This window comes from Talpa occidentalis, unplaced genomic scaffold (genome assembly GCF_014898055.3).
Source record: "Talpa occidentalis isolate TD23 unplaced genomic scaffold, MPIMG_talOcc4v2.1 talOcc4.11, whole genome shotgun sequence".
NCBI classification, from domain to species: domain Eukaryota; kingdom Metazoa; phylum Chordata; class Mammalia; order Eulipotyphla; family Talpidae; genus Talpa; species Talpa occidentalis.
In genome coordinates, this window is record NW_023601104.1 from 24,664,272 (window position 1) to 24,681,798 (window position 17,527).

Sequence of the window (17,527 nt, forward strand, 5' to 3'; positions counted from 1 at the left end):
TCTCCCCATGACCCAGCACTTGTTCTGTGCCAAGGACTCCAACTCAGAGCAGTGGCTGTAGGCCCATAAGCTCCAGCTTGAAGAGAAGGTGGTACAGCAGACCCATGTGCATGCCTGTAGAGCACTATCTGAGCAGCGTCAGCTCCATGGATCCTGGACACCACACACGGGGCTGCACTCCACTCAGCTGCCCCAGGACAGAGGCAACCACACACATGTTCTGGCAGGTACTGTGTGCAGTGAGCATGTCACATGGCCACTTACAGAGTCTTTTTCCAGTGTCAAGTCCTCCATGATCTCCCAATGATACTCATTCCTTGCTTGTCCCTTCTGCAACCCTCTCTAGAGGTTGTTCTTCATTCTCCTAGAGCATTAGTGACTGTAACCACCACCTGATAGATATGATGGGAGAAAAGAGAAACTTCTTGTGCTAGTAAAGCTAAAATCATGTCTATCTTGTTGTCTTTTTAATGAGGGAATGGAAAAAGGAGTATAATTATTCAAGTTTCAATATTTGAGCAGGGAGGGGAAAATCAGCCTGGACCATGCCCCAATTCTACAATTGGCCCCAAGGCCAACTGCAACATTTATAGCTCCTTTGTTCCTCTTTTTGTTTATTATGTAGTGGGTGATTCTAACTTTGGCTCTTAGGATATTTTCTGACTAAAGTTGGTAGAAAATCCAGCTAAGAGAAGTTGGGTTTGTTTTTCTCACAGAGAAAGAAGCAAAAGGCAACTTCTGGAGTCAGTTTAGCAATAATTTCAGGTCACATCTCACTCTGCTCTCTCTCTTTACTTCGTGATCACAAGATGCCTCCAAGGGCATCCTGTGGATGTTCAAGGCAGGAAGACTGGAGAGGGAGTGACATTGACTTCATGTGGACTTTCTATCAGTAAAACCAAAGATTTCCCAGGAGTTTCCAGAAGCTTTCCCTTCTGTCTTCTTGCCAGAAGTGCATCACACAAACACTCCTAGCTACATTGAGGGCTGCGAAATAAAAAAATCCATCAGAGGACAAACCTATCCATACTACCTTACACAAAACATGATTATTTAACTGGTTATAGGCAGATTACCTTCCTCCAGACAAGATAAGCAAAACGGGTGGAGAAATGGCTGGAGTGTTGGTGGGTCTGCCTATAGGATGTCTTCTGGCAACTTTTTTACCCCCTGCACCTTCCCTTGATTGCAACACTTTCCCTTGATTATCAGCATCAAAGTTGCTGGCCAACTCCTTGTAGCCCCTCATTTATTGAATCTCCAATGGCAACATGAGTTCCAGAGGATTTTTATTATGTGACTCAGTGGCAGTGTCTCTCCATTGGGTAGGGAAACTTTCAGATCAGCAGAGTGCAGCTGCAGGGGTGACACTGCACCATCAGGTGGAAGCATGAGGGGAACCTGTGCCTTGATCTCGAAATTCCTGGCTCTTTTCTTTTGGCTCTGGAAAGAGATGGCATGATGTAAATGAACTTAAATTTATTTATGAATTCACAGTTGCTTTTTCTCATTATATCATTTCTCAACTAATCAATGTTATTGCCAAACAAGAGTTCTATGAGTGTCTGAGAAATAGTCTTGACTTTCAAAAGGGTTTCTTGCACTTGAAGGAAGATGGAGGCCTGCTGGGGACTTGCCCAGGAGTTCAGTAGCCTTTGTGTTAAACCTGACTGTGTGGCTAGCAAACTGCCTGTGCCACCTCCCATGTCTGGACCTCAGTTGCACGCTCTGTAAAATCAGCTGTTTATATTAGAACATCACTAAAGTCTTCTTCAGTTCAAAACATTTGTTACTAATGTATTGGGACCTTGCAATTCTACATTCCATGATCCTATTACCTTCAGAGTTGAACTTTCTTGCTCTTCTTAGTGTGCCTTCATTTCAGACACTGAAGATAGACATCTTCTCATTTCCCCTGAAGAAAATGGGCTTTCTCTCTAGGTTAATTATCTATCTTGCAGTAGCATGTAAAAGACTCCCAGTGGTCATTGGTTATACTGTATTATTCACAACTTCTATTTTCAGAAATAAGAAAAAAAGCAAGGAAGGAAGGAATTCAGTTCACAAAGTCTTAAGTCCTCCCCCAAAAGAAAAATAAAGCAAATTGAAACTGTCTAGATATTATTGGGGCCTTTCACTTTCTAGGCTAATTGGTAATGTATCAAAAATATCACAAAGTTCTAGCAGAATTCCTTAATGCTGAAGTTCATTTATTCACACATGGTACAAAATTGATGGTGTACCATAGCAAAATAAATCTTCATTTAAAAAATAAATGTGAAAATGTTTGAAGATATTTTTAACTATGCTTGTTTTTTTTTATGCCTCTTTCCTACTCATAAATGTTTACAAAGAACACAGAGCAAAAATCAGCTATCAGAAACCATTGACTACACTAATTATGCACTAAATCCTCTAATATTCTTTAGCTTTAAAATAGAAAAGACAATAATTAATACTCATGTCTTTGGAGAGAATAAAATCACACCAAAAGAAATGTGATAACATATGTCAAAGTTTTTATAATCTATAAAACAATATAATTAAAATTAAAGGCTCTTTATGAGCTAATATGGGAATGATAAAAAGAATCATTTGTAAAATGTGTTATTTATGATTAATAATTTTGTTTGAAATTCAAAGAAAATCTCTACATTTGAGATTTTCTTAGATATCTCATAGGATTTTAGAGATTTGTTTCCACTTATTCAGAAAGATGGAAAAACAAATTATTTCCTTTACCTTAATTGTGATTAGTACTTTACAGGTTATGCAAAGGTCAAAACATCAAATTGCCTACTTAATTATAGTTTATTATGTATCAGTTTTAACTTAGTAAAACAAAAAGCTGAAAATTTTATAAAAAGGTAATTTAACATGGAGGATTAAATCTTGGTTAACTCACTTTTCTGGCATCCTTCTCCTGAATTTTCCTTCATTCCTGGAAATTTTCTGAGGTGCAATAGTTGGTACACATCCCTGGCACTGAACTACTTCCAGCTGGAGTTAACACGGAGACCAGGACTTCATTACCACCTTTGGCAGCCATAAGGAAAAGGAAAATGCAGACTCTGGAAGATTCTCTGTGCTTGGCAGGAGCACAGCTATGAACTAGCTGGTGAGGGCAGAATAGTCACTGCCCATTTCTGGAAATATACACCTAACTGCTAAGATTTGTCTTTAGGATTTCAGCAGTAAAGGGCAAGCTTTCCCCAGGGAAATTTTTTCAAAATGACCTGAGAAAGAGGAAAAAGAACAGTAGGCTGGAGCTGAAGTCAAGATCCAATGCCAAGCAAGAAAAGTACAGTGACCTTGAAACAACTGACCTCTGCCTCCTGCCCTCCTTTCCTTTAGCCTAGCCTGTAGCCCCTGGGCACATTCAGGGAAGGCCAGATCTGGGAACAGACTTTCCTAAAAGTCATTTCACCAACACAGAGATTTCTAAAAGGACAGACCATTTTAGACTCCAGACAGAAATAGAAGAAACAGGACATTTGCAAAATGACAGGGAGTTTAGACAGTGATGCTCAAGAGAAGCAGGAGACGTCTTGTGCCCAAGTTGAATCCTTCCCCACCAGCATCAATTAATGATGTGTTCTTTTGCTTTAAGATTTGATGTTTACCTAAAGCAAAATCTTCTAGAAGCATAATGCTCAGATGATATCTTTATTCTCAGGTAAGTTTGATGAGAAAGCCCCAGAGTTCTCAGGATTTTCTGCCTATTGAAATCTCTTCATTAGATTTGTAACTACTGGTAGTTATGAAGATTCTGATTTAACTGGTCTGGAATACAAAATTGTGAGCATGGGGGTTTTGCTCTTGTTGTTTTTAAGTCTCCTAGGTGAGGGTAATGTACAGCCAAGCCTGAGAATCACCTCCCTCAGACAGTGCACCCCCATATGATCCCCTAGAAGCTTGGTAAATATATACATATGTGCATCCTCCACATGCCTCAGAATCTCAGGGTGTTTATCCTATAGCCATCCACTTACCCTGGTCTTAAGACCTCCCACAAAGTACCTATGTCCACAACTGGCCATCTCACCTCACCTACAGAAGACTTAAAGCAGGGATTCTTCACCGTGTAGGCACATTATTTGGGATCTTACTGAAATGCAGATTTTGAATAATGCTGCATGGGCCTTCGAGTCTGCACTTCTAACTAGCTCTACGCTGATTCCCAACATGTTCCTCTGTGGAGCACATTTTGAGGTGTAAGAACCTACTGTAGTGGTCGTCCCTTGGCTACACACTAGAGATACCGCTGTCTGGGAAGTTCTGTTTCAGTTGATCGAGTAGAGCCTGGCACTGGGATTGTTGCTAAAGTTGTCCAGGTGATTCTGAGATGCAAACAAGGTTGAGCTAATAATTCAAAAACTACTTTAGGGGCCTCCCTGGTAGTGCAAGGGGTTAAGAACCACACTATAAAGCAATCCGCAGCCACTGCAGCATGAGTTCGATCCCCGTGCAGCCAGGAAGCAACCCACATGGCGCAGCAGACCTCTCCTGTCTCACCCACTGCTCCCCTCAGCAGTGTATTTCAGTCAGTCTGCCTGTTCTGTTCCCCACTCTGTCTCTGGTGAATCCTCTCACCCCCGCATCTCTGACCTGTACCCCAGCTCTTGTGTGCATAAATAAATAAATATGTTTTAAAAAAAAATACTTTAAAAGAATATCTGCTTTAGGATTTTGGCCAAATAATGGCACTTTAAATTTATGACAGGAACAAAAATGTTAAAATAAAAGCATATATAGTCTCTGTATAGAAGGGAAGGCAGAAATGAAAGCTTTTGGTCAAAGGGAACTCCTTCGGCATAAAAAGAGAGCCAGGGAGCTCTGAGGGGAAGTGATCCTGGATACCAAGAAGCAGGAATTAAGAAAAAAAGGTGGCTACAGTGGAAATGGGACTTGGGTAAGAGGGAGAAATGTCTAAAAAGAATTTTAAGAAGGTTTGACTGTGTGTAGGGCCATATAACCTCCTTCCTCAGTGTCCTCAAGAAACTTTGAGTAAAGACCAAGTCCAGATAATAATTGGACTCCAATCTCAGGTGGGACTTGTTTGGTTTTTGCTGAGCTACCATTCCTCAAGGTATCTCTTAACTCTAATGGGAAGGACTGTTACTCTCTTGTTTAGAGATGAAGAAGCTGAGGCTTAGAGAAGGGAAATAATTTGCCCCAAGTCTTGCAACTGCCACACAACTGGGTTATGGTTGAATGAATCAACCAGAGGAGGCCAGACTCTGACCTGCTTGGATGGGACCAACACTTTGGCTTTGATTGGAGAAGGGAAGAGGTCTAAAGAAAGAGAACATAAAGGCCTGAGCAGATGCGGAAGTGTTATCACAACTGAGGGCAGAAGTCAGCCACCTCAGCACTGGTCTGTCACTCAGACCACCTTCCAGACCTGACCCCCAGGAAAAAGAGGGGGTGTAGGGAGAGGAGTCAGGAGTGGGAAAGATAAGAGTTTTTCTCCAAGGATTCCTCTGTAAAGTTGGGGTCACAAACAGTCCTGCTTTGAGATCCACTCACAGCAAACACAAAGGTAGGCCCGCAGGGTCTTCCTACTGTGAAAAATAAAAAAAGAAGACAATTTAGGTGATATAAACAAATTTTATTTAACATTTCATGAAGCAGTCTCCTTTCAAAGAACCCAAATTAGGGTAGAAGGCAGGAAGCTTTTTATAAGACAAAAGAACAAGGAAGAGACAAATAGAAAATATCCGATCAGCTGGAGCCACAGTCAACCCTGTTTTATGTGAGAAGGCCCAAGTGGCTTCGCATTTGGGGTTTGACTAATGGAATATACTTCACTCTCTTTCTGATCAAGCAGAGCATTTACAGGTACACAGAATTTCTCTAAGCTTTAGTTGGTGACATGGCTCCCCATTCAGAGCAGCTCCATCTTGGGCCTAAAAGTTATTTCAACACTACATTAGCAGGAAACACAGCTTCAAGAGCTTTGTGTTACACAGCACCCATTCAACAAAACATTTACTTAGCGGATTCAATGATAAGCAATTATAGAGCTAGAACAAGGGTTCTCCTCCAAAGATGCAAAACCCATCAGATTCTTGTGTTTGTTTCCACGAGGGCAGTGGTGCCTTCATATGTTCTCCTAGTCACTCACACATCTTGAACCTGTGAAAAATTATTTCTAATATTTCTTAGGCCTCAAATTTTCTGAAGCCAATGACAAGAAGATAGTATCCATAAGATTAAAACAACTACGCCCTGTCTTGAAAACAGTTGCTCTCAGGGCCTCCCTGGTGGCGCTGGAGGTTGAGCGCCACACTGTGAAACTGAAGCTGTCAGCAGCCTCCACAGCAACGGTTTGATTCCTGGCCAGCCCAGGAGAATCCCACATAGTGAGGCAGACCTCTCCTGTTTTACCCCCTGCTCCCCTCAGCAGTGTTTTCGATCTATCTGCCTGTTCTGTTCCCTGCTCTGTCTCTGGTGAATCCTCTCACCCTCCTGCGACTCTAGCCTGTACCCCAGCTCTTGTATATATATATATAAAAAAAAAAGTTGCTCTCAGAACTTCTTTAGGAATGCATACAGTATAATAAAACCCAAAAATTAACAACAGCCTTTTTGGAAATGAAGAATTTCAATGGGTATTTCTTCCATTGTTATTCAATATAAGTTTATGTAGCATGCCAAAGAGTAATTCAGCAAAACAAAATTCCACAAAAGCCCATTTAGTGAGGGCATGCCCAGAGGGCTGGCTTCATCCAGGAGGATGTTAAGGTAATCATTCTTAAAACTGGGGGTGGCTGGAGTGTTGAGATTTCCTTGGAGAATTCCAAGGAAAGCTATGGAAATCTTGGTGGGAGGAAATAGACATTTTGCACAAACACATAAAATGCTACCTACGATTACAATTTCCTACTCCCAAACTCCAATCACAGAAATGTGAGGGCTTGTGAAGTGCAAATGGAGAACACCTAACCCAGACTAAAGGTGTCATAGACATGATGTTCTAATGATTCTGACTGATCTACATGTTACATGTATTGACTGATGGAGTCCGGACTGATGGAAAGATGGAAGCAGTTGAGATAGAGCAACTTAAGTCATCAATTAACAATCAACCACTTGTTTATGAAGACACAGATAAACAGACATGTGAAAGGCAAAGACAAAAACTGTCTGTGCCAAGAAGTCCCACCTTAACTAAAATTAACAATTAAAATTAATATGCCTCTAAAAAGTGGTATAAACACAGGGCACTCAATTGGAGATGCTGAGGGATTCCAGGCCCCATGCCCATCGTCCTGAAACCTTGGGGTTTGGTCAGAGCCACCAGTCTCTTTTACTCTGAGAAGTGGCCTTCAGATGACTGGATACCAGGAACACTCCTGACCAGGCTCCACACACTGTCTGGGTAATATCCCAAACTTTGTCAAGAGATTGGTAACTGTCCCCCTTTTTTTGCCAATTGAACTGTATTCCTAAATTATGGTAATATGCTCCCACCCCATAAATTCATGCTGTGGTATGTGTACTTGGCTGGAGTTACAAGTGAAACTTACCCACTCCATGAGCGTTAACACTCTAGAGGTCCTGAACATGATAAAACAAATGGAGGAGAGCACATCCTTCAGGTGACTCCTCATAATGCTTTCTTTCAACTGGACTTTGGAGAATGAAGTGACCATCAGTTCGAGGCTATGTTTCTGACAAGAAACTGAAACAGCTGGGCCTTCCTGGTGGCACAATGGGTTAAGTCACAGTACTATGATGCTATCCATAGCCACTGCTGTACAAGTTCGATCCCTGGGAAGGAAGCTAACCCACATGGTGCAGCAGACCACTCCTGTCTCACCCGCTGTTCTCCTCAGCAGTCCATCTGCTGTTCTGTTCCCCACTCTGTCTCTGGTGGATCCTCTTACCGCCCCCTCACACCTGTGGCCTATACCCCAGTTCTTGTATGCATAAATAAATCAATCTTAAAAAAAAAAAAAAAGAAATTGAAGCAGCTGCCTCTCTACTGTAATGTCATGAACACAGGGAACTCCTGGGGACTCCTTAGGCTCCATCTAATTCCTGCAATTAAAATCCTCACCTCCTCAGTTTTCCTCACTTCAGCTGGTTGTGAAGGGACATCATCTGAAATAACCATGTTAAAACATAAATGACTAATAGCCCAGCCTCTCCCAGGGATACATCCATTTCAAAAAATGACTGAGCATTTTATCCAAATGGTGGCATTTCAAAAAGTGACACAGGAAAATAAAGAATTCCAGAAGAAGGGCCTCCCTAGTGGTGCAAGGTTTGGGGACACAGCCTATGAAGCTCTCTGCAGCCTCTGCAGCACGAGTTCAATACCCGACTGGCCAGGGAGCAGCCCACATGGTGCAGCAGACCTCTCTTGACTTGCCCGCTGGTCCCCTCAGCAGTATACTTCGGTCAGTCTGCCTGCTCTGTTCCCCACCCTGTCTCTGGTGAATCCTGTCACCCCACCACCACCCCTCTGGCCTGTACCCCAGCTCTTGTATGCATAAATAAGTAAATCTTTAAAAAAATAATTCCAGAAGGAAAAAAGAATGAAAAATAAGTAGTGAGCACCTACTACATGTCAGCACTAGACATACTCATTTGATTTTTCCAATAAGGAGATGAGCTGGTATTGTTGTCCACATTGTGTTGAGAAGAACGCCAATCCCCAAATAACAAAGTAGCTTAATGTCATACCACAGGGTTCTCAACTTCTGTGATCTTTGGAGTCACGTGGGGAATTTTACCTATACTGCATTCCACCCCAGACTTCACCCTGGACTTCAGCATTTTGGAAAGATCTTCTGGGGATTCAAATAGGCACACAGCTTGGGGAGCATTGTCAGAGAGTAGACGGTGGAAATATTACTGTCCCCATTCTTTCTTACTTGGGGGCAATTATTCCTTTGGAACACATCCGTGTTGTCACCCAAGTTGCATATATTTTGAACAAGTTTCATATCAGTTGGTATCTCAAGTCCCTGTGCCCCCACCACCACTCCCTCCCTTGCCCTGGCTCCCTGGACCCTCTACTCCAACTCGAGTTGGAAGGCTCCTACTAACCCTGCCTGTGTTAGAAAAGTTGCAATAATAAAGATTGTGAAGGTCACCCCTGGCAGTTTCAGTGGAGGACTCCTTGAGTTGTTCAGAGAACAAGAAATACAAACAGAATAAAAATAAGACTTCAGCAAATGATCTCACACTTCCCAGTCAACTACATTTTCCTGTAATACATAAAGCAGGTCAAAAAAACCTCTGAGGTTTGAGCAAGAAATCCCTGTCCCCTGTGGGGCAAAGAGCAGGGGATTGCAGCTTTCTATCATTAACCAGAGTAAACCATGTCAAAGAGGACTATCAGGTAACATGCTAGGACAATCTAAAAGCAACTGGCATTTATCTATCTGGTCAGAGATAGTAAATACAGAAAATGAAAATAATTTGCTCAATCTCTTTCATAATTAATTGTGCACAAATCTAAGTAGTGATGAAGATCTTTCTTTACCTGAAGCACTTCACCCCTCTGTAGGCATCCCCAGCTTTATTGCCCATAGGAAGTGAGCCCTTCTTGATTGATTTGACAAACACAGTAGAGCAGCTAGTATTTGCCTTAAACTGCTAGAGCTTGGGTGAAATGCAAGCCTGAATAAGGCACAGTGTTGGCTGTCAGGAGCTTACAGTCCAGGAGACAGTAGTGCAAACAAATAATTATAATATACTCCAGGAAAAACTGTAACCGAAGTAATCCCCTGAGCCAGGTGCATGGGGTCAGAGCAAGGAGGAAATACTTAGGCTGCAAGGTTAGGAAAGAGCTCGCAGGTGGCAGTATCTAAAATGACACTATAGAGGGATGGGCCCATATGAGCCCTCCTGTTTATTCCAGGCCTGTCTTTAGATTCTATACAAGAAGAGAGGGTTCAGTGGAGACACACATGGGTGACAGCCCTAGACAGAGCATGAATCATCCTTAAAAATTCAGAAGATGGACCTCCCCTGGTGGTGCAGGCAGTTGAGTGCCGCACTGTGAAGCTGCCCGCAGCCTCTGCAGTGCCAGTTCAATCCTGGCAGGCCTGCAAGGGTCCCACATGGCACAGCAGTCCTCTCCTAGCTCACCCACTGCTCCCCTCAGCAGTGTATTTCATCAGTCTGCCTCTTCTGTTCCCCGCTCTGTCTCTGGTGAATCCTCTCACCCTCCTGCACATCTGGCCTGTACCCCAGTTCTTGTATAAATAAATAGATCTTTGGGGGAAAAAAACATTCAGAAGAAGGGTTAGGGACTCATTATGCATCACTAAGGTCCAAAAGAGTGACCTGTTACTTTGGGGCCTGAAAAATGTCAGACTTGGGTATAACTTGGAGACTCTATCAGGACATTAAAGAGTTGGCCTTCAGTGAGAAAATGGTGGATCCCTGCATGACGCATTGTGCATTTCCCAGAAGTTTCTGATTTCCCAAACTTTCTCTTGGGATTCCCAAATGTACTAATGAGGTCTTTCAAATGATGCCAGTTTTGAAATCATGTTTGCCTTAGTATTCCAGTAAATAAAACTGGGCTTAGTCTTCCACATTGAAGATTTGGTTGGTCTTCATGAAATTCTCTGCCCCACCCTCCCCACCTCTGCTTCTTCCTATGGGTTAGCTTGGAGTGGTGATTTAAAATAAAATTTAAAAGGAAACCTTGATACTCCTAAACAGAGGCTTTGGAGGGGAAAACCTGCCAGCTTTTTGGGAATATGAATGTTTACTAAGCACTTTTCCCTAAAGAAAAACCCCCTCTTTTAAGGTCTACTGTTTGGAATATAAAGGGAGGGCAGGGCAGAGGAGAGGTGAATGTCATTCAGAAAGTAAACCTAGCAGCAGAATTTGGTAGAAAGGAAAAGAAATGGACTCATCAATTCCAAGTCCTCTCATTCCCATTCAACCTTAACTGCAGGCAAGAGCTTCTCCCATAAATCAGTTGGTGTGTTTACCTAACTTTTTTTGGCGGGGGGTGGGGGGTGGGGATCAACTATTGAATCCAGGAACTAGAACCCAGGAATCAAAATGCAAAGATGAAAGCCAAGGCTCTCAAAGGGGTTTACACTGTTTACTGACACATATGTTGATTTATTTTTTTTATATCTTGAACAAAACATTTGGAGCAGTGCTAAGTGTGGAAGGAGCCTGTCCTGGCCTCCAGCTTGGAATCCAGTACTAGGTGTGCAAGAGCCATGAGTAAGCACTGTGCCTGAACATGAGCAGTGCTGGGGAGTCCTCTGATATGGAGCACAGAGTCTGCTGAAAAACAGGGTCTTGGGACATTACTCTTTGACCTTGAGACTGCACTCCACAGGGACTTGGGCAAACATGGCTTCAAGGCAGCACCCAGTGAGAAAGGCCATGAAGGCATTTGCTAAACATTGCCCTGAAGACAGTGACTCTGAGAGAAGACAAATGCAGACTGAACAGATTTGTGGGAGAAAAGAGCACTCAAGAAAAAGTCAGGACAACTGCCTTCTTGTCCTGGATGCCCACACTTCCCTATCTATCACCCTTCCTATGTCATATGTTTTGTGTTGATGTGACAGATGGCAGACCTATTTAGAGCAGACAGGTTTGGGGGCTCTGGGGTGCCCCTCTTCCCTACCCTGTAACTTTTGGCCTCAGTTTCCTCACCTGTAACAGTGGGGGAATTGTAAGAGGCTGGTCCCCAGGAAAAGAGGACGTTCCAGGTCCCCCGCCCCACCCAAAGGAGGGTGGAACTGAGCAGGGAGGAGAAAAAGCTAGAGAAGAGACTGAAGAGGGAGGTAAGCAGGATGGAGAGCCAGAAAGAGACCTGGAGGAGGCACATGGAACAGAGAGACATGTGAAGAAACTGCCTGCCTTTTGGTCCTGGACTGGTTGAAGCAGATGTGGGTGAGAGACCTGTGGGGAGTCAACAATGGCAGGTTTTATCTTGATTTTGATTTTGCTCTTTTCCTCCCAGACTTGTCTGGTTGTTTCTGATCATTTCCTATGGGTCCCCAACAGAAGGTGCTTTAGACTCATGGCAGGCTTTCTGGCCTTGCTCTGGGCCAATCCCGTTTGGGTGGACATTTACCCATGAGGGGATGGGTAACTTTGGGTGACTGATTTAGAAACTATTTTCTTTGTCTTTCCTGTATTGTTCACTAATTGTATTAAAGTTCCTTTCTGTTAAAGTCATATGTTTTGTGTTGATGTGGCAGATGGCAGACCTATTTAGAGCAGACAGGTTTGGGGGCTCTGGGGTGCCCCTCTCCCTGCCCTGTAACAGATTGAGTGAATCATCTCTGAGTTTTCACCACAGTCTGGGTAAACTTCTCGCCCCCACCCCCCAGGGGCCTCCGTGGCCCTCCTTGGCTCTCACAGAAATCTAAGGTTCCGTAAGTGACTTTCCAGGAATCCACCCCAGATATGGCAATGAATGCCATAGCTGGGAGAAAGAGTCTTCCAGACTCTAAAAGGAATGCCTCATTGTAAATTAGGTAAGTCAGTCACCTGATTTACAACCTTCATTTATCTACTGAGCCCAGCCAACTCAGGGTCACTGATAAGACTGAGGGAGTATCTCCAGGGTACTCCCATGCCCAGGCCTCCTCCAGATTCTTCCTGATGATTCTTGTCTTCAATGTGATTGCCAAGCACCTACTGAGCACCAACCAACCTTCTAGACCCAGGAACTTACAACCTAGTTGGGTTGAATCGTGCCCCCTCCATTGAAATCTACCCTTGGGACTCTGAATGTGACCACTTTTTGAAAGAATGGCTGTAGAAGAAATAATGAGTTGAGGTGAGTTCATTAAGGTAGACCCTAACCCAACATGACCACGCCCTTACAAAAAGGGTAAATTTAGGAGAGGCTCCATAACTCAGGGGCTAGAGCACTGGTCTTGCAAAAAAGGATTAATTTGTTCACAGTCACACAGGGAGACATCATGAGAAGCAACTTAGGGAGAAAGTGGACATCTGTAAGCCATGGAGGGGAGCCTGGAGCAGATCCTTCCCTCACAGCCCTCAGAAAGAACCAAGAGCCATCGTCTTGATTTGGACTTTCAGCTTCCAGGACTGTGAGACAGTAAATTTCTGTTGCTTAAGCCACCCAGTTTATGGTACTTCACAAAGGCTAGGCTATGGCAGCCCTTGGAAACTAACAAAGATGTGTAATGAAACTGCTGAGTGCAAGGCAAAACGAAGGTCCTGCTGAGGATTCAGCTGGGAAAGCTTTCAGATTCAGTTTCCTTTTTTTTTTTTTTTTAAAGATTTACTTATTTATACAAGAACCAGGGTACAGGCCAGATGTGCGGGAGGGTGAGAGGATTCACCAGAAACAGAGTGGGGAACAGAACAGGCAGATTGATGAAATACACTGCTGAAGGGAGCAGAGAGCGAGACAGGAGAGGTCTGCTCACCATGTGGGATTCTTGCCGGCCGGCCAAGATCGAACCTGCGCTGCAGAGGCTGCGGACAGCTTCACAGCGCTGAGCTCAACCGCCTGTGCCACCAGGGGAGGCCCCAGATTCAGTTTCTTACCCACACAGTGCCAGCTCCCTGTGGCCCATGTGTGGGGTAGCACCAGGATAAAGGGGGCTCGATGCCTGATACATGAATGATGAGAAACCTGGCTCTGAGGAGCAGCATCCTCTACAGCTGAGTGGTGTTACAGCCTGCAGCTGCTGGAACACCTCCCACCCATCAGGCCCTGGGAAGACAGAAGGAGCTGCCTCTGATAAACAGGGCAGCAAGTGAGAAGCACCCTGGTAGCAGCAGCTTCTCAAAAGTGTCCAGTCTTCTCCTGTCTGGGAGCTTCACTAGGCCTCACCTGGGTGTGGGACCTCAGGGTACCACCCAGAGGGGGCCCATCCTCTGTGGTGATACTTAACAGGAGCAGACGATGAGGAGTCAGAGTGACATGTGTCCTTCTCCGGGGGCCACAGAGAAACTCAGCAAAGAGAGGTGGTGGGACTGGAGGCAAAGAGCTGGGCAAATGGACCTCACTGGGGTGGACACAGACCACAGAACGAGAGCTCTGCTTGTCAAATGGTGAATTTTTAATTCTTGGAGTAGGGCAGGTGCAACATGTAAAATTCAGAAAATTAAAATAAATATAAACTTCAAAGACACAGTGCTGAGCAAAAGAAGGAAGCCGCAGAAGGGTATATTTGATGAATCCATTTGTATGGGGTTCTGGAACAGATAAAACACATCCAGGGAGGAGAAAAAAAAAACAGAGGTGGCCTTTTGCAGGGATGGTAGTGACCGCTACGAGTCACAGGGAGTGCTCTGGAGAGATGGAGATGTTCTAGATCATGATGGGGAGTGAGATATTCATGGTCAAAATTGTACAGTCGAGATTTGTGCTCCTTAGTGCATGCGAATTTACCTTAACAATGTATAAAAAAACAATAGCCAGAACCCAGAATCACACCAACCAAAGATAACCTATTAACACTTTTTTCGTGGTCTGATGGTTTCTTATTCTCTTGCAAGGTTTACACAATTGCTATCATACTGAATATACAATTTTTGTGTTTTAAGTTTTATGAAAAAAATCTTCCCATATTATTAAAACATCTGAATATTCATTTTTAAGTAACTGCTGGGTGCTCCATTACTCACATGTACTATAATTCATGCAACGTTTCCACAATATTGGGTATTTAGGTTGCTTTGGCAATAAGAAATAACACGATGATTAACATCTGTGCCCATACATCTTTGTCTGCATTTCTGATTATTTCTCTAGAAGATTCCCGGAAGAGGAATTACTGAATAAAGAGTATGAATATTTTAAGACTTTTTCATGCCTATTGCCAAATTGCTTTCTTGAATAGCGTGGGAGCAATGCTTTTCTCCCCACGCCCTCACCAGTCTTGAGTGGTGTCACAGTCTTAATCTTGCATGATGCATGAGGGGGAAATAGTATTTTATTGTTGTGATTTGCATTTCTTTGATTACTGGTAAAACCAAACATTTTCCCATAGGGCTGTAAACCATCTTTATTTCCTTAACTGTGAACCGTGTGTTGGTGTCCCCAGCCCACTTTACCACATTAAGATTTTAGTGTTTTTCTTATCATTGTAGAAACTCTTTAAAGACAGGGGCCATTAACTCTTTATCACACAGCGTTTATAAGCTGAGGACCTTGTAGTCAAAAGTAAAAGTTAGCTTAACTTTGGGGTGTCTGTACTGTGGCAAGCACTATGCTAGATGGTTTCATCTGTGTTTCTTCACTGATAGCTCGCAATAGCCCTGTGAATCAGGTTAGAGGATCCCCTCTTATGGGGAACAGTGGCTAAGAGACCTGAAGGAAGGTGAACAAAACCACAGATTAATGAGGCAATAATACTGCATAAGCTAGTGATTTGGGCCTCATACTTTTCTGCCAGTCTCTCTGGGCCTCAGTTTTCTCATCCTTAAGATAGGGATGTAACAGGTTGAGTTCTCCAGGAGGCAGACTCAGAGATGGAAATTAGTGTGGAAAGTTGATTCAGACATCCTCTCCAGAGGAACATTTACAGGGGAGAAGAGGAAAGCGGGGCTGGCCAGACAGAGATGTTGGGTTGTGAGGTAGCCAACAAGGCCACACCGGCCCCTTAGGGAGCTCTGGAGTCAGGATGGCCTTTCAGACTGGCCCACATGTGGGTGGGGGGTGGGGAGACAGGCCTTATACTCCCACAGCAATCAGTCATAGGTGCAACTCCTCTGGGGGAGGAGCCATGACTTCCAGCGGGGTGTCTCACTTCAGCCAAGTAAAGAATAACCCCTGAGAGCTGTCAGTGAGAACAGCCTACTCCATGGTTAGGGGGACAGTCTTTCAATTCTGGGGAAAAGAAGGATGCAGGCAGCACAGCATCCACAGCAATGAAAATAATAATAAGTAGTTACATTACTGGGACATTTAAGGATCAAATGAGACTATATGCTGAAAAAATAAATAATGAAATATATATTATTTATAATCTAGGATACATATCTTCACTATATATAATATATAATATCATGTTCTTACTATATATTATTGCATGTCTATAATAATATGTCATTTATTATATACATACTACAGATTTTATATCTTCAACATAAGGATGAAAATGAGAATATATAATGAGGAAAGTACTTATTAAAATGTTACTATCATTATATTATAATGATGTAGTGCAAATTATACCCATGATATATAATAATGAGCTGCCAATTGTTTTTCTTTAAAGTTTACTATCAGAGTGAGATTGATGTTCAAAGAATAAACTGACATCAGCGCATGAGATGGTGTGGACACTATGGATGCAGAGAGCAGGGAGGCCGTGGAGTGGTCATGACTGAGCTGCTGGAAACTTGAAGCTAAGTCATAGAAATGAACAGGAGAGAGGATGTAGGCGCTGTTCTGAGAGGAGAATGACTAGCTCTATCAAGAGAACTAGTTTGAAGCCTGAGGGTTCACATTTGAGTGGCAGGAAATTAGAAGTACCATTAGCAAAGGCAGGGAAATGGTAAGAAAAAAAGGGTAACAAATTATATTGTTGTGAGTAGTTAAGAAGCGTCTCACTGTCAACTCTCAGACTCTGAGTGGAAGAAGCTGACAAAGGTTAGCACACTGCTCAAAAGAAAAGTAAGTTCTCACCAAATTGCTGCTAAAACACAGAGCTCACACAGCCAGAAAATGCTCTCCCAGGAGGAGTCTTACTCCATAAATTTACATCTTGCCTTTTTCCAGAAAGAAATTAGGTTATAACTCATGTCATTTGTGGCAACATGAATGCAACTGCAAGGGATTATTCTAAGCAAGGTGAGGCAAAAGGAGAAAAAATAAATTCTGGATGGTTTCCCTAATATGTGGAATCTAGAGAAGCGAGGGGATCAGACAAAGGCAAACTGTAAGACAGAGCCTTGAAAGAAGACCTCAGATCTGAGACACTCGGAAGGGAGCAGGAGGGAGAGGGTGAGATTAGAAATCGTGGAGGGACTAGAGTGTGGTAGAGGGTGGTGGAGGAACGTGCGCACTTTGGTGGTGGGAAAACTATGATGACCGCACCTGAAGGGAGAAATCCTATACTGTGAAAAAATAAACAAGGATTTTGGAAAAAAAAAAAAAAAAAAAGGTTGAAAACCTCCTTTACCTGAATAAATATAATGCCGGGGGCAGAAGGGGTAGAGGCGGGGGGGGGGGGCAGAGGGCAAGTGTAAGATGTGTAAAATATAAGATGTGTCAAATATATCAGAAGAATATAAATCAATAGTAGGTGAGAAAGACGAGGCAAAGGGAAAATGGAGGCGGGAGTATCAGGCAGGAATGAAGCCTATACAAAAACATATGTCAAGTTCTACTCTCATGAAGGGCTGGCTCTAGGCCTCTTAGCACCCAAGAGTGAAAATGGTGCCAAAGGGCTTTGGTAAGTCAGAGAAAGAGCATGGGAGAGAGTGAGGTGGGTACAAAAGGTGCCAGAGAGGAAGGAATAAAGACTTTTACGAAATCTGAGTCACCTTCAGATGAGGGCGCTGTGATATTGTGAACTCAGCACATGGGAAGCAAAAG

The 17,527-nt window shown here is 43.3% G+C and overlaps 1 long non-coding RNA gene across 1 annotated transcript; it reads right to left on the reverse strand.

Annotated features, from left to right (window-relative positions):
* Window positions 1-1,284: 1,284 nt before the first annotated feature.
* LOC119237936 (uncharacterized) lies at window positions 1,285-7,655 on the reverse strand. The gene is made up of 5 exons (XR_005123478.2): window positions 7,533-7,655; window positions 5,530-5,564; window positions 2,906-3,036; window positions 1,839-2,015; window positions 1,285-1,443 (listed from the first exon to the last, which is right to left on the reverse strand). It is a non-coding gene; the product is annotated as an uncharacterized LOC119237936 (long non-coding RNA).
* Between the last annotated feature and the right edge of the window lie 9,872 nt (window positions 7,656-17,527).